This window comes from Muntiacus reevesi, chromosome 22 (genome assembly GCF_963930625.1).
Source record: "Muntiacus reevesi chromosome 22, mMunRee1.1, whole genome shotgun sequence".
Classification (NCBI taxonomy): Eukaryota; Metazoa; Chordata; class Mammalia; order Artiodactyla; family Cervidae; genus Muntiacus; species Muntiacus reevesi.
The window spans coordinates 14,020,034-14,036,974 of record NC_089270.1 but is presented as its reverse complement, the minus strand read 5'-3'; the positions used below and the strand labels follow the sequence as shown (position 1 = coordinate 14,036,974).

At 50.5% G+C, this 16,941-nt stretch overlaps 1 pseudogene; it reads left to right on the top strand.

Moving 5' to 3' along the window:
* LOC136152725 (epididymis-specific alpha-mannosidase-like) overlaps positions 1-16,941 on the top strand; it is a 107,746-nt pseudogene that overhangs the window by 50,140 nt on the left and 40,665 nt on the right.

Genomic DNA, 16,941 nt, shown 5'->3' with positions numbered 1-16,941 from the left:
ATCCAGGAGGTGTGTAAGCCCAGGGTTGCTAAGGAGACTGAGATGCCTTCCCCCCTCCCCCCCCCCCGCCCCCGTGACATCCGTCATGTGATCCTGTCCCTCTGGCCTTGCAGGTCCAGAACTCAAAGGAGTTGCCATCTGCCTATGACTGGCTTGTGCTGACTACGATCCCAGGACTCAGTTACCGGTATTATGTCATCAAGCCCAGCAGGAGGGCCAAGGAGGACACTCAGGAGACTGAGGCCACGATGGCCAACACCAAGCAGTTTGGCCGCAGGCCCAGGAGACATGACTCAAGCGTGGTCAGGCGCTTGGTGCACGTGGAGAATGACTGCTACACCGTGTACCTGGACAAGGACAGCAACCTGATGGACAGCATCTGGGAGAGGTGAGGTGCAGCCATTGCTGCCTCTGAGGCCAGGAGGGTCCTGGGAGCTGGGCAGGTAATGCCTCACCTGCCTCTTCATTTCCTCACTGGCATGGCAAGGATGTGATGGTCGTGAAGACCCTTGCTATGTAGCCAGCTTCATTTCTAGGTTGTGTGAGTCTAGGCTGGGCCACAAAAGCAACCAGGACCCACAGGATCCAGCATGAGAGGTCAGCAAAGGGTGTGGGGGGCAGCAGAAACGGGGTACAACCCCAGCACATGTGAGCCTCCCTGGTCAGGCAGAGAAAGGGGAAGCCTGCAGGCTGGCTTTGGGCCCCGTCATCACTCAGGCCCCACGCCCCTTCTGGAATGCCCCCGAAGGGCCAGCTCCAGCTCCCCATGCCTTTCTGCCTGCCCACGGGAGCCCCACACCCAAGCCACATCCCCGCGCAGCCCTTCCCCGGAACGTCCTGCTGTCCATCTGCCTGACCCCGGTGTCTTCAGGTGCTTTGGGCTCAGGTGAGGGAAGGTGTGCTTCTTACTGGGCTCCCTCACCCCCAGGAAGGGTACAGCCACCACCTGCCACACAGCCAGAGAGGGTAGTCAGTTGGACTAGAGAGAGGGCGGCTGAGAGGAGGCTTGGCAGGGACGAGACCCCCAGAGCCAGGCCTGAGGCCTTGAAGTCTGGAGGGAATCCGGGGGTCAGACGAGCGGACAGTGGTTCCTCAGAAGGACCTGCCTGTGCAAAGGCCTGCGGGGGGCAGCCACTGTGTGCACAGACCACCCCAGGCCCAGTTTGCTGGAGGAGGGCCTTTGTTCTTTCATATATGACAAGCGTGTTGATATATTTCACATAGCATACAAGTCACCATGTTACACCGTATACATTTGGGCTGTTTCCTGTATTCACAGAGGTGTGCAGTAAACTCCAGTTTTCAGATTTTTCCATTACCTCCAGAAAGAATCACCATAGTCCCCACTTTCACCTCCCCCAGGGCCCTGGCTACTGGAATCTCCTTTCTGTCTCTCCGGATTTGCCTCTGTGGGCATTTCCTGCAATGGCATCACACCACCTGGGATCCTCTGGAGACTGGTTTCTCTCACATAGCATCACGTTTCCAAGATTCACCCACAGGGCAGCACGGATGAGAACCTCATTCCTCTTGAGGGCTCAGTAATGTTGCATCGACAGACATGCCGCCCAGCTTCTACAGAGGTCACTTCTGTCACTCCTGGGTCCAGGCTGGTGTCTGTATAGAGGCTTGTGAGCCTGGCTCCCATCAGAGGGATGGGACATTAACAAGAGAATAATGCTCTTTTCTCTTTCCCACCACTGCAGGCAGAATAACCAAACCATACAAGTGACCCAGCAGTTCATGGAGCACGAGGTGAACGGTGATGAGGATCAGGGACCCATTTCCGATAACTATGTGTTTACATCCAATGAAACCGTGAAGCCAGCATGGAAGACTGTGGAAATTGAGATCGTCCAGGGGGAGCTCGTGGCTGAGATCCGGCAATACTTCTACAGGTGAGGCCAGCCCCTCTGGTTGTGCCCAGCGCAGGTGGGTGCTCGTGGGCAGGTGGGTGCTCGTGGGCAGGTGAATGCGGAAATGTCTCTGCTCCAGACACCCAGCTCCTGGACCTGTGCTCACACATGGCCCTTCCTCAATGAAAGTTCCGTGCAGACATGAGAGGGTCCAGCCTCTGCAGTCCCGGCTGGGCTTGCCTGCACTGTGTCATCTTGCTGGCATCTAAGTCCAGAGGTGGGACAGTAACCCATGGTGGTAATGACGCTACACACCAGAGCAGTTCTTATGTTTTCATTAACAGAAGAGAAACAAGCCACCCAGGCCTGGCCAGATGCTCCGTGCCTTCATGGAAGGGGGTTCTTCCTGATTTTTTGCCCAAGAAGCTCCTTTGCCCACGTGGCCCTGCAGGAAGGAGGGAGGGGGGAAACAGGAGGAGATGAAGGTAGGGAAGGAGGAGGGACTGGCATCCGGAAGGCTCCCCCAGCTTGACATATCTCTTCCGCTCCTCCTCCAGAACGGTGAATGACCGTGACCACACATACACCATCTACTCCCGGCTGGCCCGCGGGCCCCCGGGCGCTGACGGGGAGCTGCTGTGCCATCGCCTAGAGCAGGAGTACAGGGTGGGCCCCTTGGAGCTGAACTGCGAGGCCATCCTGAGGACCAGCACCAATCTCAACACCGGCCGGGTCCTCTACTCTGACAACAATGGCTACCAGATGCAGCGCAGAGCCTACAAGGAGTACAAGGCGAACACCATCGCTCGGGTACGTCCTGTGGTGCCTCATGGGAACAGTGACCACAGACCTGAGAGGCAGCCTCTCTCCAGAGGCTGGAGACACCCCTTTAGCTCCAGCGGCAGAGGCCTCCAGAGCATCTCCCAGAACCTCTGTCGCCCACGTGTGCCATTAGGGGCTGAGACCCAGGCTTGTTCAGACCTGGGGTCAGAGCTCTGGGGCCCCCACATATGAGGAAAGTCCCTGAGGTCCACTGTGGGCACGGCGTGTCCTCCTCTGTCAGATGACTGACCCACTGGGATTGCTCCGAGGATGAAGCAGATGGTGCCTGTCCAGGCCAGAGCGGCTGTGACCCTCCTTAGCTGCTCTTAGGCGGGCTATTGCCTGGTTGCCTGGGAAACGTGAGCATAGACTGATTTCTGCAATCAGTTCAGCTCTGAGATGCTCTGCCCCTAGCAGCGTGACCTGGGACAAGTCCCTCGGCCTCCCTGGGCCTCAGTGCTCTCCTGGGAAAGGGGGTAACCTCCCCTCAGCACTGTGCGATCAGCTAGGATGATCCAGGAGCAGTGCCAGGCTGGGCACCTCGTGAGCCTCAATCCACATTAGTTCTTCCTCCTTCCAGTGGGGAATGTGGCCCCTCCCTGCTCCGTCTTCCTTGAGCTTCTGTCCCTCTCATCCCTGTTGGCTGGTTCTCACCCCCTGTGGCCTGGGCTCCAGAGAGTCCAAGGCCCTCAGCCCAGGACATCTTGCTCCACCAGAGCAAAGGGTGTGGACTGTGTGACTGCTTTCCTGCCCAAGCTTGAGCCCTTTACTATCGGGCAACCATTAGCCTATCTCAGACTGGACTGACACTCATGTCTTCATTGAGTTCCTGCCACAGTTTCTCAGGGATGGTTTGGGAGCCCCTTTTACAGGTGGGTAAACTGAGGTGATGGACAGGGAGGCCTGGTGTGCTGTGGTTCACGGGGTTGCAAAGAGTTGGACACAACTGAGCGACTGAACGGACTGAACTGGACTGAACTGAACTGAAACTGAGGCTTGGGCAGCCTGAGTCCCCCAGCTCGTAAGGTCAAGAAGCAGTGGAGCTGGATTTGAATCCCAGGGCGTCCATCTCACAAGTCAGAGCCCCTCCCTGCCGCTACCAGGGCCGCCCTGAGCTGCCGCTGTGCCTGTGGGGGAGGCTGGTGGGGGCCCGAGGGAGATGCCTGATCAGGTGACCAGCCCGGCCCGTGACCATGACCACCCATCTGGGAATATTTCTGTCCACAGAATTACTACCCCATGACTCAGTCGGCCTTCATCCAGGACAGGCAGAGCAGGCTGGTGCTGCTGTCGGAGCAGGCGCATGGCGTCTCCAGCCAAGGGAGCGGGCAGATGGAGGTAGGAGGAGCCCCTCTGGTCACCATGGGCCCTCCAGGGGCCAGGCAGGGCCTGTCAGATGACTCTTCCCTGCAGGTCATGCTCCATCAGCGGCTGTTGATCAAACAGCAATGGGCCCTGTCTGTCAATGTCACGATGAACGACACCTCGGTTGTCCACCCGGTGCTCTGGCTCCTGCTGGGACCCCGGACCCTCACCAGGGACCTCGGCCCGAGGAGCGGGGTGGCGCTGCAGCACAGGCCCGTCGTGCTGATTCCAGACCTGAGCGGAAAGAGGGCCTCCTTTTGGCACACCTGTCATCACTGCCCTGGGGTGAGCCGACCTGGCCAGGGATGGAAATCAGCTGGTGCCCCCATGAATCTGAGCTACTTTGGGGGCGGAAGGGACCTCAGGAACCTCAGATTCAAGTCTTTCATTTTAAATATGGACAAACTGAGGTTCAAAGAGGTTCAATGATTTAAGATCATACAGCTAGTAAGTGTAGATTTGGGACTCACCCGTATCGCCCTGTACATCTTTTCCCTGATTCTCCTCCATTTTCTCCCCTGATACACCTTTCTCTTTCCTAATATGATGTATGTCACCAAGTTATTTCAAGACTTCTTTATTTAAAAGAAGAGTTTTATCTAAATCCAGATATTCTGTCAACAGGTGAGGGTGATTCTAATTCCATGTTCTGATTTGCAAGGTATATGAGTTGTCTCCACTGAGACTTCTGTAGATAAACATCCCTACAGTTTGATATCTTTACTGAAATAGGTGAACATGAAGTGCATTAAACAGTGATTCCATTTAAAGATGCTGCTATGGAGAAGTCTTAAAAAATTAAAGACCTAAATACAATATATGGGTTGATCATTCTCGTACAGGCATACCTCAATTTATAATGCTTTTTTTTTAACAAATTGAAGATTTGTGACAACTGTGCATGGAGCAAGTCCATCTGCACTGTTCTTCCAATAGTATTTGCTCAGTTCACATCCATGTGTCACATTTTTCTAATTCTTAAAATATCTCAAACTTTTTCATTATTATTATATTTATTATGGGGACCTGGAATTAATAACCTTTGATACTGTTATTGTGAAAAGATTACAACCCAAAGAACACTCAGAGGAGATATTATCTTTTTTAGACAGTTCAATTCAGTCACTCAGTCGTGTCTGACTCCTTGCGACCCCGTGGACTGCAGCACGCCAGGCCTCCCTGTCCATCACCAACTCCCGGAGTTTACTCAAATGCATGTCCATAGAGTCGGTGATGCCATCCAACCATCTCATTCTCTGTTGTCCCCTTCTCCTCCTGCCTTCAATCTTTCCCAGAATCAGGGTCTTTTCAAATGAGTTGGTTCTTTGCATCAGGTGGCCACAGTATTAGAGCTTCAGCTTCAGCATCAGTCCATCCAATGAATATTCAGGACTGATCTCCTTTAGGGTGGACTGGTTGGAACTCCTTGCAGTCCAAGGGACTCTCAAGAGTCTTCTCCAACACACAGTTCAAAAGCGTCAATTCTTCGACGCTCAGTTTTCTTTAAAGTCCAACTCTCACATCCATACATGACCACTGGAAAAATGTTAGCTTTGATAAGATGGACCTTTGTTGGCAAAGCAATGTCTCTGCTTTTTAATATGCTGTCTAGGTTGGTCATAACTTTTCTTCCGAGGAGTATGCGTCTTTTAATTTCATGGCTGCAGTCACCATCTACAGTGATTTTAGAGCCCAAGAAAATAAAGTTTCACTGTTTCCACTGTTTCCCTAAATATTTCCCATGAAGTGATGGGACCAGATGCCATGAGCTTAGTTTTCTGAATGTTGAGCTTTAAGCCAACTTTTTCACTCTCCTCTTTCACTTTCATCAAGAGGCTCTTTAGTTCTTCTTTGCTTTCTGCCATAAGTGTGGTGTCATCTGCATATCTGAGGTTATTGATATTTCTCCTGGCAATCTTGATTCTAGCTTGTGTTTCATCCAGTCCAGCATTTCTCATGATGTACTCTGCAAATAAGTTAAACAAGCAGGGTGACAATATATATCCTTGACGTACTCCTTTCCTGATTTGGAACCAGTCTGTTATTCCGTGTCCAGTTCTAACTGTTGCTTCTTGAATTGCATATAGATTTGTACATGAGGTAGGAGGTAGGTCAGGTGGTCTGGTATTCCCATCTTTTGAAGTATTTTCCAGTTTTTTGTGATCCACACAGTCAAATTTTAAAAATAAGTTTTATACATTTTTTAGACATAATGGTATTACACACATAATAGACTATAACACAGTGTAAATGTAAATTTTATACAGACTGGAAAATCAAGAAATTTGTGACTGGCTTTATTGCAATATTTACTTTATTGCAGTGGTTGGAGTCAAACCCACAATTTTCCAAGTTTTTCCTGTAATCGTTCAACTGTTTTGAGTTTCTATTCAGTTGAAGAAGGTTTAATTAGGATGTACTTTTAAGATTCTCCTTCTTTGAGTTTTATGTGTCCCCTAGTGGCTCAGATGATAAGGAATATGCCTGCAGTGTGGGAGACCTGGGTTTGATCCCAGGTTCAGGAAGATCCCCTGGAGAAGGGAATGGCAGCCCACTCCAGTACTCTTTCTTGGAGAATCCCATGGACAGAGGAGCCTGGTGGACTACAGTCCATGAGGTCTCAAAAAGTCAAACATGGCTGAATGATGAACACTTTCACTTTTCACTTTGTTTGAGTTTTACGCCAAACCTTCCCAGGGCATTAGCAGGCAGGTGGACTGTAGCTAGCTCATTTGAGTCATTTACTGACTGCCTGCTGTATGCTATAAATTGTACCTGCATTAGAGCCAGACCCTCCCCTGAAGGATTTCTCAGTGGCTGTCCTGGGGAACCAAATCATGCAGATACAGGTTTAGGATGGAGAGACTGTGCTGCCGAAGAGAGGGCCTGGTGCCCTGTAGGTCTGGTGGAGTTTGACCTGACACCAAGTGGAGTTCAGCAATCAGCTTCAAGGGAAATCAGCTGATGCTCTCTTGTGGACATAAAGAGGCAGCCAGGCCCAGCGAAGCTCCTGGGATGAAGAGAGGAGCTGGAGAAGAGGCCAGGGCAGGAGCGAGGCACGGAGCTCAGGGCCTCTCGGGAGCGGGTGTTCATGTCCATCTCTCCCAGGACTGCCAAGAGCTGCTGGCCCGGCCACCTCCGGGTCCAGGGACAGCTTCCCAGGGGAGGGGGCATGATGGGCCAGCAGGGTGGGGTCTGCTCCTAGGTCAGTCAGTGATTCCTTCCTGGCAGCTGGGAGCCGTTCCGCAAAGCAGATGTTGCCACAGTGAGCAGGTTCCATGGCTGTGGTCAGCTCCATCCTTGGGCCCCACTCTGGGCTCCTCTGGTGGCACATGAGAGAGACTGAAGCTGATCCGTCTGAGCCACAGGGAGGCTTTATTAAGAGGCCAATGCACCCCAGAGAGGGGCTGGGGTGTAATTGTGCCTTGGGCGCTGCACCCTTCATGAGACCACTCCTCTTCTTCCTTCCCTCGCTTGAGCTTCCCTCTGTCTGCAGACAGACCTTCTTTCTCCTCCAGTCTGGGACCTGGCTGGGAACAGCTCTAGGTTTTTGGGTCTCCCCTACCCAAAAGGAGCTGAGACTCAGGTCCCAAAAGCAGAGATCCTAGGGAAAGAATCTGATTGGTCCTGATCAAATCACATGATCCAAGCCTGATCAATCACTGTGGTCTTAGGTGTTGTGAGGTGCCAGCAACTCCAGCCGGAGCCCAGAGTTGAACAGAGCGATTCCTAGAAGGAGGAGAGCTAAAGTCCCTCTGAGCAGAGATAGCAATAGATGACAAAAAAGGGGAGCTGACATCCCAGACCTTGAACAGCAAAGAGAGATCTAAGCTAACTTCCTGTGTGATCTCGAAGAAATGAAATTCCCTCTCTGGGCCTTGTCTCTTCATTTGTAATTTTAAATGGCTGCACTGGAGATTCAAGGTGGTTTGAGGCATTTTCAACAACAGATGTTTCAGGCTGCCTGTGGTGTGGGCCACAGGTGGGAGGGGTGAGACTGGATGAAATGGGTGACTTGGTGTGGAGAGCTCTGAATGCCAGGAGGAAACATTTGACCCAAACACTCTCCTTCCATCCATCCACCTTGCAGAGACAGCCGGGATTCACCCTCACCCCCAGAAGCAAGAGGCTGTGACGCTGCCCCCAAGCGTCCACCTGCAGATCCTCAGCATCCCAGGCTGGACGTACAACTCGGACCACACGAAGCACGTGCAGAATCTTCAGAAAGGTGAGGCAGGTGTTCAGGCGTCCAGACTCACTCTGTCGTCACATGTCAACCAGGTCCCCAAGCCCCTCACCAGACAAAGGCGCTCTCCCCAGAGTCATCCAGGCTTTGTGAGGTCACCCGGTTTCCCTATCTGCCAAATGAGGAGATGGAGACCCACTGAGAGGCAGGTCACTCAGCAAGCCAGGGACAGGTGGGCCTGGGTGCCATCTAGACCGCAATGACCGTGTACAGAGGGGAGCCCCCAGCAGGGCATCCGGGAGGACCTCCTGATAAAGGAAGCAACTGCCAGGAAGCAGCTCATCATATTGCCAAAGCCCCCACTGCTCCTTATATGCCCCTTCACACTCTTGCCAACAAAGGTCTGTCTAGTCAAAGCTGTGGTTTTTCCAGCAGTCATGTATGGATGGGAGAGTTGGACTATAAAGAAAGCTGAGCACCGAAGAACTGATGGTTTTGAACTGTGGTGCTGGAGAAGACTCTTGAGAGTCCCTTGGACTGCAAGGAGATCCAACCAGTCCACCCTAAAGGAAATCAGTCCTGAATATTCATTGCAAGGACTGATGCCGAAGCTGAAACTCTAATACTTTGGCCACCTGAGGAAAAGAACTGACTCATTGGAAAAGACCCTGATGCTGGGAAAGATTGAAGGTGGGAGGAGAAGGGGAAGACAGAGGATGAGATGGTTGGATGGCATCACCAACTCAATGGACATGGGTTTGGATGGACTCTGGGAGTTGGTGATGGACAGGGAGGCCTGGCGTGCAGCAGTCCATGGGGTCACAAAGAGTCAGACACAACTGAGTGACTGAACTACTATTTACACTCTGAGCATCTCAAAAGTGGGGCTGACCATGCCTCAGTCACCCCCCCCCCATTTCCAAAGACCCTCCAAGGACTGGCACACTCCAGTGTAAGGTCTGCAAGATGAGAAGCAGGAGGGAAAGGAAGAGGCAAAGGTCAAATACCATCTTTGTGGCTAATAAAGTGGGCATTGGAGGCTGTGGCTCTATCCTGCAGACAGGTGACTTCCTAACACTGACCTCTAGGGGGTTGCTCCATGTGTCACAGAAGAGGAGGGGGGAACCCCTGGCTTGGTAGAGCCTGCCCTATAGACCTGTGTGTGTTGCCAAGCCCATTGAGAGCATGCCTCATGGAGGCAGCTTGTACCTAAGAGGAGGAAAAGGGGCTGGACCAAGCAAATCATTTCTCCTAAAGAGAAGTGAGTTGGGGCCAACTCTGGGGAGCATCAGTGGGTGGTGTGAGGGTCCCCTGCCTCCCTAGACCATTAGAATCCTAAATCTCAATCACCATCTTCATCACAACCATATCTTCATCATCATCACCATCAATACCATAATCACCACCACCACCACCATCATCGCATCGACCTTTTAGGGAGCCAGAAGACCTTGTCTGTTTCTAGAGCTGCAATCTGTAAGCACCTCAACTAGGAAGGCAGAGAAGAGGTTTTGCAAGCCTCCTATGCTGCAGTAACAAGGAACCCAAATTCTCATGGTCCAAACAGAACACAAGGTTATTTTGCTCTTGTGCCATATATCCGGGGGTGCGGGGAGGGCGGTCAGCAGGGAAGTCCTTCTCGTGTGGTCACCAGGGACCCAGCAGATGGATGCAGTATTACAACCCATGCTTCCTCATCTCAGAGGCAGGAAAAAGCTTTGCTCATGGTTGGGTCAGTCTTGGGGTTGTGAAGGAGACCCTTCACAGGGGCCAAGGCAGAGAGTATGTTCCAGAGAACTGGAAAGTTGCAGGACAGGACCAATGATGATCATAAAGTGAATGAGAACGGAGACTTTCCAGACATTGGCATCTGTCCCTGTGTGGGTGGTGGGAAGCCTTAACATTGCCCGAGTCTGGGTTGGAATTCTCCCTCCTCCTTCTTCCTTCCATACCAGCTGTGTGGCCTTGGGCAAGTGCCCGCCCCTCTCTGAGTTCTGGCTTCTTTGGTGTCAAGCGAGCACTGTGTTAGCTGCTTCTTAGGGAGGTTGAAGATGTGAACAGGAGGTGTAAAGTACCAGGCATGGTCAGGGGTCCTTAGTGCCACCTTCCTTCTGTCCCCAAGACACTCAAGGAGAAGCCAAGGCAGAGCTCCGCCGAGTCCTGCTGCGGCTCCACCATCTGTACGAGGTGGACGAGGACCCTGTCCGGTCTCAGCCTGTGATGGTGAATCTGCAGGTACCCTTCCCCACCCCGCATCCCGCTCCCGGATCACTGAGTCAGGATGCACAAGCAGATGCACACGAGGCCGGCAAAGCCCAGGTGTGACGATCCTGACTCAGATGCCACCTTGGCAAAGACATGCATCAGAACTGTCATGAAGGAGTGAGGGTCGGTGTCGGGGGTATCAGGGCACCCCTCTGCCACTTCCTCTCTCTTCCTAGTCTTCTTGATTTTTCAGTGATTCCAACATGCTTGTGTTTTGTTTGTTTCCTCCTTTATTCTAGTGGTAAATCTTTATGAAAAGGGAAAGTGTTTGTTGCTCAGTCGTGTCTGACTCTTTGCGACCCCACGGACTGTAGCCTGCCAGGCTCCTCTGTCCATGGGATTCTCCAGGCGAGAATACAGGAGTGGGTTGCCATGCCCTCCTCCAGGGGATCTTCCCAACACAGCTGTCGAACCCAGGACTACTGAATTGCAGGCAGATTCTTTACCATTACCAGGGGACACTAAATCTTTTTATACAACACAAATAGCATTTGAGTGATCAAAAAAAATAAAGAAAGAAAGAAGGAAATTTTGAACAGACTTCCTGGTAGGTGATCAGAGTCACACAGTCCAAGGTGAAAGTCCAGGCATCTCTGCTGGGTGTCTAGAACTCTGGGCTCTGAGCCTCAGTCTCCTCTTCTGTAAATGGGGAGGTCAGAGTCCTTGTCCACAGGGATGCTGAGAGGTTTTGGGTGATGGTGTACACATAGGTGCCTGGCACTCTGGGGGCGGATGGATATCTCTGTGCCCTGACTCCAACCTCTGTCCTCCTTCCCCTCTGGACCCCAACATCACCCTCCAACCCCAGTATCACCCTCTGACCCCCCCCACCAGATAAGGCTCTTACTGCACAGCCCAGCCACATCCTTTCCGCAGAAGATACGTGAAGACACCTTATTTCTTTCCAGTCTGCACTCTTTATGGAGCTCTGAGCTCTCTACTCATCCCCTACGGACAGGGAATTTCTGTAACTCTCTCTGCTGTTGCCTTGGTTTCATTGATACCCATGTCCTCAATGCAATCTGGGAGAATCCCAACAACCCAACCTGGAGCCAACGCTATGGTGCCTTCCCAATGTCCCCCTTTCACAGCTCTTACCATGGACACGGGGTGAGGGGATGGTCTCTCTCCTTGCCCCACTTTCATCAGAGACAAGGCCAACTTCATCTTCCCACCCGACCTTCATCAGCGCGCTGGCTTTGCTTCTTCCTACTTGTCACTTCTTGCTCACGAGCTGGTACCAGCCTCAGAAGCAGATGTATAGGCGGGGTGGAGGGCGGAGGGGGGGATGGTAGCAGCAGCAGAGCCTCACCCTCCACGCTTTCTCTTGCCATCAGCACAGGGAAGCTCCTGCAGAACAACCCCCAGCCGTGAGGTCAGCAGACTGTCCTTCCCAGGGCAGGGTCAGAATGGCCACTGTGCCTTCCCTCTTTGCACACTCAATGCATTTTGGGGAAAACTGGATGGATACCCAAGACTGACTGCATCCCAGGGGCATACAGGACACATCTGAGCATCTCCGGGAGGAGGGGCTCAGTGATGAGAGCAGTTCTGAGTGCCTGCCACCTCCTGGGCATGCTCATCCAGCTCAGTCCCCCTGGGGAGAATGCGCCTCCCTGGCCTCAGTTTCTTCATCTGTTTAATGGGGCTGCTGTTCTTTATGTGGAGATTTACTCCGAGAATGACAACCAGGAAGGTGTTATGCCCTGGGCCTGGGTTTTTCCGTGCCTGCTGCTGTTTTGTCCCCTGATCTGGGGCCGGGTGCTCATCCTTCCCTGTGCTCCTGTCCTGCAGTCCGCGCTGCGGGGTCTGGGTTCCGTGGTATCCGTGGAGGAGCGCTCGCTCACAGGGACCTGGGACGTGAGCACACTGCGCTGCTGGAGATGGCCAACTCAGGAACCTAGCCACCTCAGAGGTTTGTGCACCCCTGCTTCAGGCCGCCCGCCACCCCGGGATTCCCTGCCTGCCCCTCACCTGGGCTCGGGAGCTGGACAGACCTGGCTCAGATCCCAACTCTGCCGCCTAAGGCCTGTGTGACCTTGGACAAGCTGCTCTCCTTCTCCAAGTCTAAGCCTTCTTGAATCTACCACAGTAGGTTAAGGAAGGGTTCAGTTCAATCTCCACTTGCCAGGACTCCACACAGTGTGTGTGTGTGTGTGTGTGTGTGTGTGTGTGTGTGTGCATGCACACACACACACACATGCACACACACCTACAGATATGTCCAAGATTACAGTCCTGCCCAGAATGCAAGTGTACCCTCAGTAAGTTCTGATGTCTCCCGTGCAGTGCATTACATTGCGCACCCCCCAGCTAGCTCTTGGAAACAGTTTTAGCCTGATTCATGCCTCTCAGTCTTTACTTGTGCTGTTTCTTCTTGGAATGCCCTTGGACATCTGGACAACTCCTAAGCAAGCTCCCCCAGGCTCAGGTTTGGGTCAGGTGCCTCCTTGGCTCTGTCTTTCCCCTCATTTTGATCTGACTCTTTGTCTCTTCTTTGTCTACTTCACATAACATAGTCTGGGTACATAGGTAAATACGTAGTCAATATTTGATAAATGGATGAATGGAAGGGTGGTTGATAGGAAAAAAGGTTGTAAGAAAGGAAGGTAGGTAGATGGATGCTGGATGGGTGGATTATTGGGTGATGGATGGATGATGGATGGATTGACAGATGACAGGAAGTAAGGAAGATGGATGAGCAATTTATGGATGGATAGAAGGAAGTGGAGGGAAGGAGAAAGGATGAAAGATGGATTGCTGAGTGGGTTGAAGTTGGATGCATGGGTAGAAGTAAGGAAGATGGAGAGCAGCATGGATGTATGGATGGATATGTGATGGATGAATGGATGGATGTAAGGAGGATGGATAGATGGTGGTGGATAGATGGATGGTTTGGTGGATGGATGATGGATGAATGGACAGAGGTTGGATAGGTGAATTAGGATGAATGTATGTATGATTGGACAAAGAGATGGATGAATGGTTGGATCGAAGGATGGGTGGATGAATGGATAAATAGGTTTCATCCCAAGGGTGAAGCATGAAAGTCAGGGTGTATCAGGAAGAGTGTTGTGGGTGGATGCTGGAAAGAGGCAACCTGGGAAAGCAGGTGGCTCCGAGGGGCAATGCTGGACAGATCATCTCTGTCCTCTCAAACAGCTCCAGGCATCCTTCACTGCGCCCAGGGGGTTTCACCATCACCATCCATCCAAAGCAAATCCGGACGTTCTCATTTACTTTAAAGAGAGATGAGCCCTTGGTGGATTCTGTGGCCCCAGGAAGAATAGCCAGGTGGAAGGCTGAGCAGGAACAGTTGCCGATCTGGTAGGCGAGGGCAGGAAATGGATGGATGCGGGGTGTTTGTTGTTTCTGAAATCAAATTGCATTAAGGATCTGTTTCTTCCCCTGCACACTAGAGCCAGCCTTCTCTCTCCCCTCCCCTCCTCTCATGAATGATACATACATGCTCACCCTTCCTCCTCCATTCCAAGAAGCAAGACAGGAAGTTCCTCTAAAAACAGCAGGAATGCCCACAGTGGTACCAAAATTCATCTGTCTGCAGGCCCTGTCGGTTCCCATCAGAATCACCAATGCTAAACATGGCCCTACTGTGTGCTGGTGTCCTCACAGGATAGACTCGGGCTGCTGACACAACTGTACCATGTCTTAACCCGTGGTCCACGTCAGGGAGCTTCAGTACCGAGCTCGGTGTATGATCCCAGACTCCTCACCTGCACCAGGGACACACCTCCCGAGCAAGAAAGTCTCCCAGCCCAGGCCACCAAGAGATGAAAGAACACCACACACCACATAAAATGGGGGACATTTAATATAAAAAGTATTAATGACAAGAAAACTGTAACATCCACTCTCAGGTCTGTGGTCAAAGGATTAAAAACACATGTTGACCAGAAACTATCTCATGCAAATTAAAGGAAGCATTGTTCACAGTTGCCAAAAGCTGGACACTGCTCAAGTGTCCATCCGTAATACTTGGATACACCAAATTTGCCCCATGTACACAGTAGAATATTTCTCAATTATAAAAAGGAGCAAAGAATCTTGCAATCATTATATGTAGTAAAGTATGCAGATACAGAACAACACATACTGTCCAACAATGTTTATATGAATGTCCAGAATTGGTAAATAGTCTAGTATGTTAGAAACTCCTGGGACCCCACATCAAATTTCTTCAGGATCTCATTCATCCCACAGTGAAATATTACCACTTACTGAGTTTTTATATCAATAGTTCCCTGCCTTTTTTTTTTTATTGCCATGCTTCCTACATACTATAAGATTAATGATGATTAAATATCTCAATAACCTGAATGGTCTGGAGGTTATACCTGACCTGGACAGATATCAGCCAATCAACAAATAGTTCGTGTAGTAGTTTTCTGTGGATACTGTAATAAATTGCCACAATCTGAGTGGTTTAAGCCAAAGGAAAATCCAAAATCAAAGAGCAAGTCTGCTTCCTTCTGAGTTTGTGAAGGAGGATCTCCAGGCTTCTGGAGGTGTGTTGCCAATCTTTGCTGCTCCTTGGATTATAGATTCATCACTTGGTCTGTACCTTCATCTTGACATGGCCTTCTCTCAGTGTCTGCCTGTCTGTGTCCAGATTTTCACTCTTCATAAGGACACCAATCATACTGAATTAGGGGCTCGCTCTCATGGCATCAATTAAGTAATGACAACTGCAAAGACTCTATTTCCAAATAAGGTCACATTCTGAGGCACTTGGGGTTGGAGCTTCAACATACTAACTGGGGGTAGGACACCATTTAACCCATCACACTACAGAAAGTCAGGGGCATATTTTAGGTTTATAGTAACTAACTGTGTCATGTGTTCAATGTTTATTTAGCAGCTACTTGTGCCAGAACTTGGAAATAGCAGGGATACACCCACAGAATCCTTGCCTTTGTGGAGCTCAGACAGCAGGGATAGGAAGGAAAGTTCATGACAGGTGTCATAGGAACAGAAGCCTCTTGCACCTGTGGCTTTTATACCCAGAAGACTCAAAATGAGTAGACTGCATGTGAGACCAGCTCCTCTATGAAAAAAAGCAATGATGTGGTTTGTGCACCATTAAAGCCTGAACTCAGAAGCATTTGGCTAAAGAGAGAACTGTTTCCACAGACATAACTTAATCTCACTTTTCAATTTTTTAGTGGAAAGAGCATGGACATTCCTGTTGTCCATGGTTGGGTGTGTCCAGTCCCATCAGAACACGACCTTGTAAAGTGATCATTGCATCTGTTTTTATTTTGCTCTAAAAAGCTCAAGTCACACTGGTTATGGGGATGCTTAAGTTGGCTAAGATGCTATATCACTTGAACATGGCAGGTCGACTGTTCCAGCTCTGATACTAAGCAAGGAACCTGCCAAGACTTCCCAGAGACAAATCCCCATCCCCCCATGCCTCTGACATCTTGTTTATCAAAAACTGGTTACTTCTGGGACTTCCCCAATTTGCAAAGAGCAGATTTAATGAGAGAAGTGGGAAAATGCAGAAATAAAGTCGGGCAAGGAAAAATAATAATAATAGTTTAGCCATAAAGCAAAGTCATAGACATTTAGTTCCTTCTCTGTGGCTGTAGGTGATATCCTGAGCCATATCCTTGAGTTGTTTTTACATAAACCAGACTCTCACCAATTGAAAATTTCTGACTCCCAGGTTGTAGATCATAGTCTGGTCAAAAGCAGATTGTTGGTATTTAAGATTTGTGAAATAAATCACTGTGACTGAAGTTCAGTTCCCAAACAATTTTGGCAATCCCAATGGGACTCCCATCCCAAGTGGCATCTTGCCCATGATACCTCGGCTCCTGGCTAGTGGCAGCTCTCCGACCTGTCCAGCAGCTGCCTGCTCACCTTTGTCTCAGGGAAAAGCCCAAGGGCTTGCCTCTGTCAGGCATTGCTAGCCACAGTTCATTCTATTCTGTGGTGAAGGAAACAAAGTTCTGGTCCTCATCTCTAAGACAAGTCTGGTAAGTGGTGTAAACTCACGTTTGATGAGTTTTTCTTTTTGGATAACTTTGATGAGTTATCCAAAGACGGTTATTCTTTCCTATTGGGTTTTCTTAATTGGCACTTTTCGTTTTGGGGATTTGGGAAAGCATAGGACTTGGTCTGCTTTTGTGGGAAGCAGATTTTCAACTATATATTCCCTTCTGAGACAAGGAATCCCTTGACCAACTTAATAGTAATTGGGAGACTCCCTGATAGACCAAGGCCCATCATACCCCCATCCAGAACAGCACGTAGGACATCTTCCAGCCTCACGCTAGGGGAACTCTGGCCCCGAGAGATCACTGAGCTCTGGGTTGCCTCTTTCTGTCTGTGTGTCTGTTTCTGGTAATCCCAGCCATGTGACAAGGAGATGGACTTTTTCACTATGTCTGAATAGTTTTTGCCTCATGTGGATAACTAGGA